A 17,290-nucleotide genomic window follows, 5' to 3' on the forward strand; every position below is an offset into this window, starting at 1 on the left:
TGGGACTTGAAGCCTCAGCGGCGCAGCAGGGGACTGGACTGTGCAGAAGCGGCCAGGAGGCCTCCTGAGGCTAATTAAAGGATATAATCAATGCTGCATTTTGCAACAGCTTAACCACAGCTTTTTTTAAGCGTGTTTCTGCATTAGCCTGCCTGAAAGCCACAGACGAATGAAGCCTCACATATACCTGCCTTACATGAGGGCACCTCAAACGCAGTACGAGTCTCTGTGCGCAGCCATCCCAAGGGCCACATCCTGGGCAACCGACGGGGGATTTCTGCCATTTCATCCACATTTTGAAGCTGGAAATGGGGTTTGAATCGGGGTGGTACCAACAGCACCCTGAACGGCCGGGCTGGACGCAGGAGATTTGGGCGCAGCCCAGGGCACCGCATGGGCACCTCTCCCAGGCGCAGACTCGCTGCCATCTCCGCCTTGGGTGAGAACGAACACACACAAAAACTGCCATTTGGCTATTTGTTTAGCATCATTTGATAATAACATTAATTATTTCAACTTTGCATTAATGAGGAGCAGCAGTGAACAGCCAGAGGCACCAATTCCGGCTATCGGCTCATCTCAGCCAGTCGTTTATTAATCTTAAAGGAATGTCTCAGGCATTAAACCATTATTACTAAATCTGTTTGTTTGTTGCTTTGGGTTGTTTTGTTTTGTGGGTTTTTTTAAAGCAGCACTCTATCTAAAAGCAAGGAACAGCTATATGAATATTAAGGCACGCTAAAGCTCGACGAAGCTCCACTTTTCGATGCAGTATTAGCAGTGAACACAAGGGCAATGTTTCTATTTTTTCCGGCGAAGTCTTGTCCTCGCAAGCAGTGACTCTGCGTTTTTAGCTCACAGGGCACAAATCCAAGTGTGATCTCACGCAACTGTCAAACCTCTTCTAACAGAAAAAAAGGCCTGTGCCAAGAACAGGTAGAAAAAAAAAAAAAAAAAAATCACAAATAGCTTTCTCAGGAGGTGGTTATACAAGCAAAATGTTTCCAGAATGTGTTTTACCTACTTATTTTCAAGTTTTAAATGCATAGAGACAATTCATTGAGCATCTGGTCATTTCTTTAATCTGTCACCAGAAAACACAAGTTCATTTTAGTGCTGTGTATGAAACATACGGACAGTTGCTGGTGCAACCAGGACAAGCTGCAAAGGTTGGGCTTCACAGATTAATAAAGTACAACGTCCATCACTAACCGTATAAGCAACCACCTGTCTAATCAGCATTTTCAGCCTATGTTGTTTGGTTGTTTTTTGTTTCTTTTTTTAAATACTCTTTTTTTTTGGATCTTGCCTGTGCTGGTTTTACACCAAAATTACTTGTGTTTTTTTCTGCACAGGTGCTTCCAGAGTAGGTGGTTTGAACTGAAGCAGGTCCGAGGCTCCACAAGGGCGATGGGCGGAGACAGGGAGTGCAGCGCCCGGCCCAGCCTCTGCAGCCACCGCAGCTCCCATCTCACCTCATTCAGCCCCAAAGGGATGTAGAAAAACCTCTTATTTTGTCAGCCCACTCCCCTGCTTACACCCCGCTCTCATGGAAGGTGGCAAGAGCTTTGCTTACATTGAAATTGGCTTTCTGAAGGAAAACTTCAGGTTTCCGCAATGGATTCATCCTGTTGACTGCAAGTATCAGGTAGTGAGAATCACAAATGTCCCCACTGCTGCCCCAGTAGCAGCACACTTAGTAAGGATTTCAAACGTTACCAGGGACGCAGCACTTGAGCACCTACTTAAGTACTTGCCTGAATTAAGGCTCAGGCTACAAAAGTCTCAGAAGAACAGAAAACCGTTTGAGAGGAGGGACATGAAAACAGAGAGGTCATTTTTCCCAATATGGACTGACTGGTTGGAAGACAAAGGCGCGTTTCACCCCAACACCCCCGTAGGAGAGCAGCTGCAGAGGCTGCCGATCTGCAGCCTTAGCTCATCCCTACGCAACGAGGGATCTCTCGTGTTGCGTGAGCTACACCAGAAACCCTGAACATCTAACACAGCAATAGACAGGATGCAGATTTAGGGCTGGAGTTGAGAAGATCATGTGGAAATAAAAAGGTTATCTGTACAAATTTAAAAGCACTTTTCCCCCAAGAACATTACCTGTGACTTTCAAATACTCCAATTTAGACACATGGGTACAAGGAAACCACTTCAGCCCTGCACCAAAGCGTAACTCTACTATCGGCACATGCTGCTTTCGATGCCCCTCCGAGTCTGAAATTGAAGCCTAATGTCATTAACATTATGCTGCCGACACTCTTTCAGGCTTTACGAAGATATAAAGGAATACTTCTACTTATCGTATTCTCCTGCATTAATGTTTAGGGTGGAATAACCACGTCCTGCTACAACCCACACAAGCACTAAAATAAGTTTTGCCAGTTTATACACACACAGACAAACTGCAGTCACGATAAAATGCTGGAATTGACTAACACTTGAGCTTTGAGGCAGTAAATCTGGAGGTATTCGGTATGTTACCATGTCAAAAAAATACACACAGCCACAGTAAAACAGCTATCAGGAAAACCCGGGGAGTTTTTTAGGTTTCATTTATGACATTTAGTCTAGAATATGCCTCGTTACCTTGCGAGTCTTTAGGGTGTAACTACAGAGGTAACCGTAATAGCTAGATAGGCTCAAAGAGAAGCGAAAAAGAAGCTTCTTGCTGGGATTTTTACTCCATAAGCAGAACTATCACCACTGAATATCTACAGAAATTTATTCTCCAAGACCTAGGACCTACAGGACAAAACTCACTTTGTCTCCTTACGCACCGCTGCGGTTAAGTGACGTCGCAGAAGGCGCTTCCCTAGGGACAGTAAAAGATTTGCTGAGTAACCTCTGAACCCAACAGGCAAGGCAGCAAGGTGAGTCTGAATTCCTGTCTTTACTTGGGATACCTCCTTTCCTATACACAGATCTCCCCTGCAGTAATGACACGAATAGAAATTACTGCCACAAACAATTTTTTGTTCTGTCATCTGTTGTTTTGAATCAGACAGCAGAAGCAGAAATAAACCGATGCTTCTGGGAGATGGGCAGCTCTAGATGCTTCCCTGGGGGCAGACAAGGGCTGGGCATGGCTTTCTCCATGAACTTTGGCAAAAACGAGTCTGACATTCATCAAATGAAATCTGCTGAAAGCCATACAGCAAGTCCCCATCTGAGCAATTTCAGACGGGCAGATCGGGTTGAAGAAGACTTCTTCGCTCCACTGAAGCTTTGTATAGAAATTAGCCTTGAAATAACTTAGGCCTGGCCCTGATTTTGGTTTTGTATCACTTCATGTAATGCTGCATTCCTGCTGAGGTCTTCAGCATATTATGGGATGGTTTACCCCAATGAGAGAGAATAACGGTTAGCAGCACATGAAAAGGTGCTGCCCCCTTGGACTTCTGACCTGCACGTTTTGCAGATTTGAAGTGAATATTGTCTATGGCTTCCAGTATCAGTCACCATGACAAAATTGACCACAAGATGCTGAGAAGTCAGTCAACAATCCCTCAATTGCTTAAAACATACCCTGCTTTAATCTTTTTTCTTTTCTTTTTTTGGGTGTTTTAGTTTCACTGACTATGGATAAGACAGATTTTGTTTTTCAGGAAAACCAAGTTCCTTGAATATCACATCCACTAACAAACAAAATAAAAATAGAAGCATTAGCCTAGAAAAACAAAGGCTGAAAAGGATACAGGATCAATCTCTAAATAAATCAGGAGAGTAAACATCAGAAAAACAACTAAAGATCTCTTCAGTACCAGAATAACAGGTGCAAGTTTGCCATAAATAATCTGTAATTGTGAAATAGCTTCTTGAGCCTTAGTTCTTGGTTGATCAAAAGAGGCTCCCTGTGAGCAGTAAGGGCAAAGCCTAACCAGCATCTTGCAAAAAAAAAAAAAAAATCATACGTTGTCTGCAGAAAATAACTTCGCTGAGCATACGCATAACTATCCACATATCCCCTTGTTCACAGACACCAGAAAACAGTCCAGTTCACACACTTGTTAATATGCAATTCCCAACGCTGTACCAAACCGGGCTGTTATCCAAAGTAATATAGTCTATGATGCAGTATAACAACTAGCAGTGATACTTGTCGTATTTAACTCCGAGCCAATTTAAATAAAATACAGAAAATAATGCCTATTAAATCTGAGCCTCGTTTTGTTGAAGCTGTTATAAATGTCTGCAGACACTGTCACATCCACCTGGAAGTTTAAGACCCCAACAAAACAAAAGCTTTAGAAATCAGAAAACGTGGTTTTGGACAAAATAATTTCCCATTACCAATCCTGGTTTGATCTCTGCTGGGTTTTCGATAGCCCACTGGTGGAAGAGACCTACGGCAGAAGGACAAAGGTTCTTGGCCAAACCCCGTTTCCTTCAGTACAACCTACAGGTAGAAAAGCAGGAGTGGAGGCAGGGCTGAAAAAAAGACCTTTATAAAGCTTGTTCTGCTGACCGTATGCTAGCTGGAAGTTTTAGCACATTCTGCATCTCCAGCTTTATAAACCCACTTGTGTTGCTTGAGTAGCACCGGGCAGCTGCACCACTGGCGGGGATTTGGCCTGCAGCAAGCAAAACGTAAGGTCATCTGTGAACAAGTACACGTGGGATTATTGCACTCTATGTCGACTACAGGCACTTTATAGCTGGAACATGGTAACCATTGTGCATCTAGGATTTAAAAAAATATGTATCTTCAGTTTGATGTGTTACTTAAGTCTTCTTAAGGAAGAAAGGGCAATAGCTATTGGTCTAATTTAAATAGATATATTCCATCCAGCTGAAATGAGTTACTATATTCAGACTGAAACCTAGCTAGTATATTTTGTGAAGTAAACCAAGGAAACGTTAGTGGCAGCAAGCGGTCTCATTCAGAAAATGGTTTCTACAGCTTTGCAGCACCCCACAGCCTCGGCAAGATGCTGGGCCATTTGCTTACCGGTGACCAACGAGGAAGGGTGTCCCTCACTGCCCCAGCAGCCACATCTCCTGTCGCTTTTTTTGTAGGTCTCCAAGCCAAAAATTAAGCCTGACCTGACTCAGTTCACGAAATCCAAAAAAAAAGATGTAAAGATGGTATTTACTGCTCGTGTTCAGCGTTACTGGTTCTGAATTCAAAAAACTAAACAGAAAGGTACCGAGCAAGAGGGTTCAAGCTATGTGAAAGCGTGGCATTACCGCAGAAATTACAAGAGTTAGAAGCACTGCATAAGTGGACACATGAAGAAGCAGCAAGATCTGCTTCCCAAGTTTATTTCTTGAAACAGGGTTTTGTCCCTCAATTTGTTTTAATTTAAGACTGGCTTCAATAGGAGACTGGTGGCCTCTCCTGAGAGACACCGAACCAGAATAAGCAGTCGCAACACATAAAAGAGGTGGCCAGCTTAGCTTCTGCTCTTGCATACTTAAATAATTTCTTAATTTTAAACATTTTAGACAACAGGCAGGTTGTTTTATTAAAAGCCACATACACTGGCAGTCCTCACATACATATGCACAAAGGTAATCAAGCTCCTAACAGCAGCGACAAAGCTTGCCAAGTTATGTTCAGACTTTGGAACCCATCCACGGAGTCATAACTGGAAGGCTTGTGTGAGGAAAGAGGCAGAGCAGCACCCCGCAAAGCAGATGAATGGTGTTACTGTGGGCAGTTGTGTCCCAAGGGATAGCACAGTCTGCTGCGCAACATGAACAGGCTGCAAAAGCCTTCACCCATTCCTCTCCTTACCAAATATGCTCACGAACTACTGTTCGGTAATGTTAATGAAGCTTCTTCAAAAAAGAAAATAGCAAGGAAAAGCATCCAAGCTACTTTAATGGTGGTTGCAGTAGACAGATTTGTATTCTTTTATTATGCTTTCTTGTTGGTGTTTTGTTTTTAAACCAGAACGATCCCATTTAAGAAAAACAGAATTAAGGCTTTGTCTACATGAGAGATTTGTCCTGACGCGGCAAAATCCCTCCAACCAAAATCACCACTGCACTGAAGTTAGAAATGGCACCTTTAGACTGTATTTCATCTACAGACCGTTCCCAAATGCACTCACTGCCCAAACCAGTATCAGATATTCCTTCTGTGCTTGCTCTGGTATGCAATTAAGTTCGAGAATATCCTTAATTGCAACACGGAGAAGCCAAAACTCCGGTAATACTGGGTGGTAATAGCACACATCTAATACCTGACACCTCTAGACCTTTCCAGAGATATCACAAAGTAGAACACAATACACAGATGGCAAAGAGTGCAGATAAATCTCATCTCCACCAAGAAGTCAGTTCGGTTCACTAATCTGACAGGAGGAAAGTAAGAGCAAGAGAACCCATTTCAGACACTTGAAGGGTTTGAGCTGACTCACCCAGGGATCAGATAAGCACCAAATCCACCACAAAGCCACTGCAGAGCACATGGCTGCAAGTGGAAAACAGGAGGGAAAAGCAAAGCCCTCCCTTTTGGCAGCAGCGGATAGTTCGATCAGACCACGCAATGCTGATCACAAGGCAGGCCACATTTTCACCTGCTTTCAGCTTGTGGCCCACTGAACACAGAGATGGTCCCCAAGCCTCTCCTTTGGCTCTGGCCACATTCACTCCCAAGCAATGTCTGTCAAAGCCATTATTTTTAAATCCTGGAGCAGAATCCGGCCTCAAATCAAGATAAAGGAACACAGATGCTAGTTTCCCCATGTGCCGGAGGTGTACGCACCCCAACACAGGAGCACCCATGGGTTCCACTGGCACCCGTCCCCGTTGTGGTGAAGGACCCAGGAAAGGAGCCTGTGGTCTCGTCAGGCAGTGGCTCTTTCTTTAGAAGCACAGAAAGTACCCTTTTCTCCCCAGAAAGGCTGCAGAAACCCAAACAGCTCGAGCTGCTGATGCGCTGACTTAGATAAACTCCCCTATATTTAAAAAAATGCCTTACGCTGACAGAGGGATGGACAAATTTCCCTCAGCCTACAGTACTCCTCACCATTTGACTCCTTACCCTGCGGTGGAAACATTTGTAGCATCTGTGACATAGTTGTTACTACCATTTTCCCAGTTTTCACTTTCCAACAAAAATACCACCGCGCCAGCAGCGCTGCTTGGAGGAATCTCCATCTGCGTGATCCGACCAGAGCAAAGAACACACTGACCCCAGGACATCACGTTCAGAGTCCACTGCAGAAATGCCTGCCAGCACAAAGGCATGATCCAATTCACTCGTTAACCAAGAGGTAATTGGTCATTATTCAGCGGCAGCACATCCAGGAGACACAGAAACATGAAGTTCTGTACGTTGCAGCTGGGAGTTTGGAAGCCTGGCCTTCACCACGCTGTAATCCAGACAGTGGCATATGCGTAAAATGTGTTTACTAGACCCAAAAAAATTAAGAGGAAGGATAAACCACCGTCCTTTCCTACCTCAGCCTAAAACTATAGCTCTTCTCTTCTCAGTTTATCAGCTCAGAGTAGGTGACAGCTACATAAAGACACTTCGGGAGAAGCTATATATGGGCTGAAGTGAACTTTTCCCCAGGAAGCTCTAGATCTAGGTCATCTTCCTTCTTCTGGGAGATAGAAAAAAAAAAAAAAAACAGGTTACTCATTGAACAAGAATACAGTTTATAGAGGAAAACAAAGATTACTTGAAGCATGAAATTTTGCGTGGATAGTATTTTTTTTCTACCCTAAAGGAAGTCATTAGTCATTAAACACTGTGTCTTTGAATAACTAACTCCATCTACCATAAATAAGAGCCCCACTATATTTACAAAAGGAACGGACATTCTTTGGTAAACTTACTTTCAGTAGTTTAGTCACACAGCAAAATAAATACAACTTAAATTCTTAGAAATTCCAGAGTTTGCCTAAATTCAGACAGAATAAAAAATTTTTCGTTCTTACAGATGACTGGCTGCAAGGATCATACACAACCCAGCAGAGCTCCAGGTGAGTTACCGTGTGAATTCATTCTAATGGATTAACTACCACACTACCACTTCCAGTCAACCATGGGGTGGGAGAGCAACCGAGCATCCCACTCATGTTTAGGCCAAAGGCCACCATCTAACTCAGCCCAGCTGCTGGAGGGCACCTGGCCATCACAGCCACTGCAGCATCACCTGGATGCCATTAGCTAGAGGCGTGCCTCTACCAGGGCAAGCAGGAGTTTTCTTGGCTCAGGACAGACCTTAGAGTAACACTACCTATGCAGTGCTTCTTACTAGTTTACGATTTACAGATCCCTAAAAATTTTCAAGTAGGGGTGTGGACCTATATTCTCAGTTTAGTGACTACAGAGGGGATTTTATTAGCTCGTGAGCACTGTAAAAACAGCCCACAGAGCCTCAGAGACCCAGGAGCTAAGAGGTAAAAAAAGCACTAACCTAGAAAAGAATTAACAGTTAATTTAAATTAAGTATTTTTGCTTTAATTTTAAAAGTGATATTGTTTCTGTTCAAGAAGGACAATATACTTTCAAGGATGCCACTCATTGTGGGACAACCTGCAACTGCCTCAAGGTCTCCAACTCTATAGATGTAACATTACAGAACTCTGAAGCAGACACTAAAGCAATGACTTAGTCATATTTCATAAGCTAAAGTGAAGATACACGGAAGCAACTGCAATACAAATCATTAACACCTAAACAGAAAACCACCATAAGAAATCCCAGAACATCAGAAACTGGCAACGGCAATTAAGCAAGTACTATTCTATAGCACAAAATAAAGTCTACAGGTGTTAAATATCTATGTCTTAACTAAACCTGAACGTAGAGCATTAGTTTGCTGATCTGAGCCTTTTATATAGTTTCCACTGAGTACAGCAGTTAACTGCTTTTTCTTAAGCAACAGCACAGACCGAACCAGTTCGGCAGTTTGGTACGCCTGTAGTCAAGCAATGCTTACACCTGTTTGCTCAAAACCTGAGAGCAATCACTTTTCTTTCCGAACTTTAAATAAAATTAATTTATTCAGGCAAAACAAATACCAGTCTTACTCTCCACTGTCTGAATTACAGATTTCGTCAACCGTGTTAATAAAATGCTGTGATTAACGTTCAGTACACAGAACGAACTCTGTATCTGGGTTTAATTACAATGATAAATAAAAGTCAGACACAGGCATCGTCCCAGAGTAGTCATGCATTATACTGGCTCATAGATACTGAAATAATGGAATCTGATGCACTTTGATCTCTTAGATAAGTCTCACACATCTCTGAAACAGAAAGGGCAAGAGCACCCAGCCCCATCCAACTCTGCAGTGCTCACACACTGAGTCATACGAGATTTCTATCCCTCATGACCAAGATGCATCTTATGGGAATAAATAGAGTCAGGTAAATATTGCTCCATTTCCTTCTGGCTAGAGATTGTATACAAATTATCAAGAGAGCTATAAAGAGCGATAGTGGTGAGGACTACAGGGAAACCTCACAGCTTCTACAGAACTACTGTCCAAGTATATGTAGCTATATTATAGATATATTTATGGGTTGTAGTCTAGTCTTGACTTTTTTTTTTAAGCAGTTATGCCATGACAAAGATTAGAAATTTGACAGTATCTGGTAAATTTAATGGTTTTAATCACGGCTTGCAGGATAGCAGATTCCTTGCTTTTGTCCAAAGCAGCCCTGAATGACTTTTTGCTCACCACTGGGTATTCACGTGGCTTCATTAAGTTTTATTAGTCATAAACCGGGCGTTTCCTTGATGCTTCCAGGACCTCTCTTAGCAGTCCAAACTCTAATGGCATGTGGGCTAGCTGCAATCCCAAGCTCTAAAAAACTTGGCATTGTCAGCCAGCTGAGATTTCTCTTTGACTGAGGAGGAGGTTGTCCCTGCATGGGCATTTGGCCTTGGACTTGAGTGAAGTACGTACAAGACTTCTTCTGAAGTATGCCTCTAGAAATAAAAATTGCTCCGAGTGGGGAAAGAACAGCTGAGAGGACACAGAGGCCTTTCCAGTATCCAAAAAATACGATCAAAGGAAAGAGGTTTCAGTATTGCAGGGATAATAGCCTGCACATTCATCACCGCATGCTGGGGCTAAGGGAGAAACTGAATTTCCTGAGTCACAGTTTCTCTCATTCCTCCCACAGTTTCAGTCCTCCCCCAGGCACTTCAGGTCTACATCATCCCTAAACTAAACCAGTGGCTAAAAACAAGAGGCAGGATGAGAACGCTCAAAGATCAGCCCAGCCTCTGATACGATGGTATGCGTGCGTGCACGTGTGCGAAGCAGAGAGCGTGCATAAGCAGTCTGGTGGATCAGCAGAAATGCCCGATGCAATAAACCAGCTGGTTGTGATTTGGCTGACGCAACTGCGGTTGAAAGGACGGTTCTTTTATCTCCTCCTCCAGTTGCTGCACGCATCTGCTGTTTGTCCGTGTCACTGCGCGTGGATCGTGGCCCAGCAGCTTTTATGCCACCAGCATTCTGACTTTCTTCTTCGCTGATGAGGAACAGAGCGGCCGGCAGATTCCTATGGAGGACTGGTAAATAAAACAACCACTCTCTATAACTGCTTGGTCTCTTGGAAGTTGTTTCATTAGTTCATAGGAAAGTCACGGTTGATTTGTATTAGTCCGTGCCACAGATCATTATCTCTTCAAAACATAAAACTAGTTTGTTTTCCGTGGTTCTAAAACTGAAGTCCAGATGTACGGCCAACAACAGCTGCTGATCACAGAAATGAACCAGTGGAACATACGGGAAACAAGAGCTTCCTAAACACATGGTGGTCCTGGATTTTGGGGAGGGCAGTATTGCTTGTTTGGGTTGGCTTGCCTGAAAGAATGCACGATCTCCCAGCACAATGAAGATTCATCATCTTGATTAGGCAAGATTTCTTATTGCCACCTCCACAGCCTCTTCATTCCTGCTAATCGAGCATCTGGAGCACAGGCTGCCAAATAAACGCTGAACTATCAGATTCCAAAGCAGATTTTAGGAGACTTATCTACTGTCTTAAACAGATCGTCCGATAAAGCTTCCTCTCTACAGCAGCAGGTTTGTCGTAAATTCCTGCAGAGCTTCATCTTATAATGGAGCAATATTATTTTATTAAAATCAAATTATCATGGAACACTTTACCAACTGGAATTAAATTACTAAGCATGCCTGCACTAAAGATAAACTTTATTACTCCTTTACTCCTCATTTTACAGTGAGGAGACTAAAGCACAGACCAGTTAAGTGGTTTGCCAAAAGTTACAAACTAAAGAGAAGACTGAACTAAGAATGATGAATGCCTATGCTAGGGCTGCTGGACTGATTTTTTGGTTGTAGTTCACAGTACAGCTGTACCCAGCAAGAAGCTACACATCGACTCTCGCTCTGCCGGGACAGGCTGCTGCTGCTGCGGCTGCCCCCCAAGAGGCTGGCAGAACAACAAGAAAGATAGCGTCTTCTACAAAAAGATAGCATGTTCTACATCTTCTTCAGGAAGCAAGACACATCTTCATTTCTGAGATCTTCACAATGTCAGGGCAAATTTTTCTTGCTGTCTAAATGAAGACAGAAGCTCACTTTGCCTTTTAGACTCAAAGAATGGTGACTCTTCAGCTTTTTCCCCCCCCGAGAGGTTTTATTCTAACTCAGCCATGACATCCCTAAAAACCTGCTCATTTTGTAATTCTTTGGTCTCTTAGGAACCGTTTCATTAGCTCATAGAAAAGTCACGGCTGATTTGCTTTAGTCTATTCCACAGACCATTACCTCTTCAAAATATAAATACGTTTCTCTTTGTGTGTCTATGGGGAGGCAATAACAAGGACAAGCACAAAGACTGGAAGACACAACTCTGTCACAAGCAAGTAGTGTTATTTTTAGTTTCTTGACATTACACTTTGCAACCAGTTTGACTACAACCATTACCAAGGTCTGCAAAAGTGTTCATTAAACCGAGCTTATTTCCTTTGTTTAATTGATGAACAGGGACACGGGCAGACAGGGAGGGACCTTGTATAGCATCTTCATCCAACTCAAGACATTTCTTGCAGAAATCCATGCAAAACAGCAAGCAATGCTTCATCAAATAAAATTATAAACATATCCTATTCTTTCCAAAATTCCTCTTGGAAAACCTTCTGGCCAAAACGGCTAGGAATAGATCTTTACCGATTGCCAACTCAACAACACTGAGTCTTGAAACTGGCTCTGATTTTCATAATAGAAGGATGATAACATGGAGAACATCAGCATACACTTCCCATTTCCTCTAGCCACATCTAATGCATATTTATAACCAATTGGAGTTAAAAATCTATTTTAAGCAGGCAAAGAATTACAATATTCAGCCAATATTCATTAAAATATTCATTAAAGGCAGTTTATGAATGGGTATTTTCAAGATTAAAGTTACCTAACTCTGTGATACCCGTCTGGTATCCTTTATTTTCCTTCCTCTTTTCTCCCCTGCCCGCCCCCCCCAGCTCTTTTCACTAGCAAAATGGAAGATGGCACCAGCCAGCCAGCCTGGCAGGCTATGCCGAAACCAGTATGCATTAAGACAGGAAATACAGGTGCACAGTTTTTTCTAACTGTTATCTAGAAGGGAAGCCAGACTTAGGAGCCGCAGGAAACTCTCTGTCTAGCGCTGATTACCAGCAACAAAATTCTCTAGACAACTTGCTAAGCTCTTCAGACGTGGAAGGAGCAAGAATTGTCATGGCATACTGTTCACTAACCAAATATCCTTGGATGCTATTACAATGAAGTTCATAATACATATAATTCATTACTATCTGGAAAAATGAACTGTATATCCCTATACAAACATTTAAAAAAAAAAAAGGCTTATTACTGCTTTGCACATACAAATAATTTACCAGAACAGCACCACAAGACATGGAGGGCCTATAGATTTTCTGAATGCAGCCATCTAAATTGTATCACAACAATTTATCAGGAGTGACTTTAGCACTTAGTGCTTGGTCTTTCACGGTTAGAGATATAATTCCAGAATATTATTACAGTGCTTGTTCACTTCTGAGAACCAGTTATATACGGTAGCTCAAGCAATCATATTCTTGAAAAGGAGTAAACACAAAACATCGCTGTCTTCCTCCAACATTTCTCATCCATGCAGCAAACCCAGCTTCAGCTCCCCTGTCCCTTTCTCTCCCAGCTGAAGCAAATCTTCAGGTAGGGCACTGCTGCTAGAAGGCACCAGCCAGCAACTCACCAACAGAGAGACGCTCTTGTTTGAAGCCCTTTGAAGTTTCCACTGGAATGAGGAATTATGGACTGAAGTGGTATTTCAGTCCACATCCACAAATGCAACAGTAAACCATACACGTCATCAAGCGAGATGTGGAGGACAAGCAGAGAACAGGGCAAAACCTGCATATGCAATTTTTAAATATACCCCTTTCTCTTATGTGAAAGTAAACTTACTAGTTGGTTTACTTTTTTCATGGCTAGCTTTCTGTATGTAATGTTTTCCCATCACGTCTTTCCTCCTCTTATGCTGTTCCAACATATACCAGCAGTTCTAGCTTTGCACAACCACTCAATGTCAAACTGTAACACGTTGTACTACTGTAGTCTTCCTTCTTGTAAAATACACACCATCACAGACGATAAATCATCTCATTCGTCGCCCAAGAGAATTTCATATAGATGTTTCTATAAATGGGTGCAACTCCTATATCAGAATTAATTTGGTTTGCAACTTTTAATGATATTAATTACCATGCCTTTGAGAAGAGAGCATGGGAACATCAATGTAATATATTACTTAAGTCATGATGAGAGCGTAATAAAAAACTTTGCTTCTCTGTTGAGCAAAATACATCCAACACACGTGCCCATGGAGGCAAGTCTGACATAGAAACGCAGTAGACTATTTCAGGAAAGTTTTCTGACTGTTCAAACTGGGGATTTCTCCAGCGCCTTGGACAAGCAACACTCCAGGGCTGCATCTACTGCCCTGCGCCCAGGCTGAGGGATCCCGGAGAGTGATCGACCCCGGGCACCCTCACCGGAGGCTGCTGGGCCACCTCCCTGAACTGGGGAGGATTGGCACGAAGCACCACAAGACAGGTGGATGGGAATGAGGGTACAACACGTATGGGTGATGTTCAGGTAACAGAGGAAGCCCAAGGAGGCCACCGCAGCAACCTCAGTTCAAGAGAAGCCACGAGGCATCCTAAATTGCGCTTTCAAAACCTGCTGTCCCCAACAGCTTTTGGAAGATTACGGGAGCACGACATCGGGTTAAGCTCATGTTTGTGATCTCTCGTCTCATTTTGTGCCTACGGCCTAATCAAAAGGAGTATCCAGGTCAAAAGCTTTTAAATTAATCCCTCCAAATAGGAAAAAAAAAAAATCCATTAGATTCCACTAAAACATTTTATCTGGGCCTGTAAGATAACACTTTGGACCTCTTCAAGTAAAGGGGTAAAATATTTTATTGGTCTATCTGCCACATCAACATTTCAAATGTGCTTTTATAAATTCAGTACCAATGCCAAGAATCTGCATTTATTTCCCATGCTTCTAGCATGTTAATTTAGCAAGCGGTTATGTCTTTTTTCAGAAGAGTGCAGCGTACTTTGTCCGCAGCAGTACTTTTTAGAAACTTAGACAGAAAAGATGTAAAGTATTCTTTACTTTACTGTATAAAATTCCAAAGTTTAATAAATTGGCAAATTATTTCCTGCAACTATTAAGGAACTACTTAAGAACACAAATAGGAGACAAGAATTAAAAAGAGTGGCACATCTGTTCTGCAAAATAAACTCTTTGAGAAGAGCTACTAGAAGTAAGAGAAACTGGAAAAAAAACAGTGAACTTGTACGGAAAAACAGCAGAAGGCATATTGCCAACAGATGGCGAAGAAGTCATACACAGAAAAGGAAAACAAACTTGAAAGCATACTCAATTTTGAGGACTTGAGAAAAAACAAACCCAAAGCTAACTCTTTCCTAATCACAGATTCACTGGTTAAAAATGGAGTTGCATGTGCTTAGCACTTAGAAAAACAGTTGTAATTTCTGGGTTCTAAAATGGAGGCATGCAAAATTAGCATCTGTCTATGAAAATGTTGGTCCACTCTTGAAATCACTTCCTTTCCCCACAGTCTTTTTTTTGGTGGGTTTTAATTATTTCCCACATTAGCTGTTAAGCTTGATGCAGTGGAAAATGGCTGATGTTTTAATGGACCACGTTCTCGTTAACTCAAATACCTGTTTAAAAAGATGCTTCCTCTCTGAAGCCTTTTCACTGAAGCTTCTAACACGTACTGCCACAGAAACCAAGAGCAGAGACAGGTACACGCAGAGCCTCTGAATGGAAGTTACATTCCCTGTTACTCCATGTGTCCATACTGCCAACCCAATTTTCAATCTCACTTTTGGAAGCAGGAATTTTATTTTTTTTTTTTTTTAATTACACAGCCCATTCAATAGCACTCGCTGATAAAAAGAAATTTGACATGCAATACTGAAATGATTGTTGGGGGCGCAGTTAGAAATAAATAGCTAAATAAAAATTATGGCTTAACAAGATTCCCAGATGGATGCCCATGGCAGAATCCTGTCAGAACACAAAACGAGTATTTTAAATGTCAAAGTAACTAACTTATGTATTATAAGAGACATAGAAGTAATTTTCTATGACTCTGTATCTTCACCCAAGAAGCTTCCTTCTCCTAGTTTGCATACCTTGCAAGACTTCTTCAGGAAGTTGACACATCATCGCTGCAAACCCAAGAGAAGCAAACATACCAGATTTTATCCTCTCCTAAAAATATATCCATTTTACAGCTGAAATTTCAGTAGTTAAATTTTAAGTTGCTCGTCTCCTAGTTTCTTGCACACACTTGCCACAAGCCTCCCAGTTTCTTGCCACAAGCTAGTTTTCAAACTCATTTTATCCTCTCCCTTGCTTTCCTTCCTCAGGTCTATATAGCCTCATATATACTCTAATTCTGGTTAAGACACTGTGAAAGAAATTATTACCACACACAAGGACAAAACTCCTAAATTCCCATTTGTAACACTGAATCAAAGCTGCCACTTGAAAGTTAAAATGAGAGAGAGTAACCTATCGCTAGCACAACAGCAATAACAAAGCATAAGGAATTGTTTACACTTGCAATCTGGCTTGTGCATCTTGTAAACTCCAAACAATTCAAAATTCTAAATCGTGACCTGGGAGTGCACGAAATGCAGCATAATATTGTAGGTAAGGCCTTTAAAAAAAAAAAAAGTCACAAACCATTGTGATCAAAATCTGCAGCTTTCAATTTTGTCTATATGAGACACAAAATGCTGCCTTAAGGTGAAGCTTTAGGCATTGCTGGGATCAGCAGAGGGGCTTTCAGGAGGGGCTGTTCGATGTTCGAGGCAGCCAAGTGCCTGCGGGCGCATCCCCCAATGCGACACAGCTCTGTTCAAGTGGGGGAAGTTTTGCCATGAATACACTCACCCGATAACAGACACCTGTAGGTTCATTTACTTTACTGTCTACTGTGTCCTCAGCCAGCCATCCACACTTGCGAACAAGAAATTCTTCATCGAGAAAAAAAAATTTAAAAACACAGTGACAGAGGAAGAGTACTTATCTACATCGACCTCCACACGAGAAGGCCTGCATAAGGCATACACCCAATTTGTGATTATGACAAGAGCTAACAGGTTGTTTTCAAAGGGGGAAAAAACCTCCACAACTCTTTCTTGTATCACAGACATAAATGCAACAAGTAGTACGAACAGCCAAACTTCATACATCGATTTGACAAAAATACAATGCATTCCTAAACCACAGGGACAATTCAGGCTTAATTTAGAACACAACCTTTAAAAAACTTAATCCGCCACCAAGCGCTTTCCTTTATTGGACTTCAGGAGACACAGTTTAGAAGTCAGAAAAAAAACAAAAAAGATTCCCCACACCAGGAAATTTATTCTAATATTAAGCTTTTGCACCCAAACAAAACCAACGGGCGCCAGCATGGCTTCCCTGCCCCAGCGAGGGCTGCTACGCGTAGGGCTCCTCTTGAGGGGCATCCTATCAGAGCTGTAATTCCTGAACGTGTTAAAGCGTTTGTAGATAACACGTCTGCCCAGTTAAACGCTTCCTGCAATTTTTGTTAATTATACGTCAAGGCCTGCAAGCACCAAATGGCTCCCACCCCAGAAAACAGAGAGCTCCCAACTCACCCTCCAGAATTTGTGTCACTGCTATAGATTTCCCTGGAACGCACCCAATCACCGCAGGTAGGAAAATACTTTTAGAACTTGCACAAAATGTGCCGTTATGCTACTGGAATTATT

The 17,290-nt window shown here is 42.2% G+C and overlaps 1 protein-coding gene across 1 annotated transcript in view; it reads right to left on the reverse strand.

Annotated features, from left to right (window-relative positions):
• Positions 1 to 17,290, reverse strand: part of RNF11 (ring finger protein 11) — a 33,082-nt gene that overhangs the window by 14,448 nt on the left and 1,344 nt on the right. The window lies entirely within an intron of this gene.

Source organism: Chroicocephalus ridibundus, chromosome 8 (genome assembly GCF_963924245.1).
Source record: "Chroicocephalus ridibundus chromosome 8, bChrRid1.1, whole genome shotgun sequence".
Classification (NCBI taxonomy): Eukaryota; Metazoa; Chordata; class Aves; order Charadriiformes; family Laridae; genus Chroicocephalus; species Chroicocephalus ridibundus.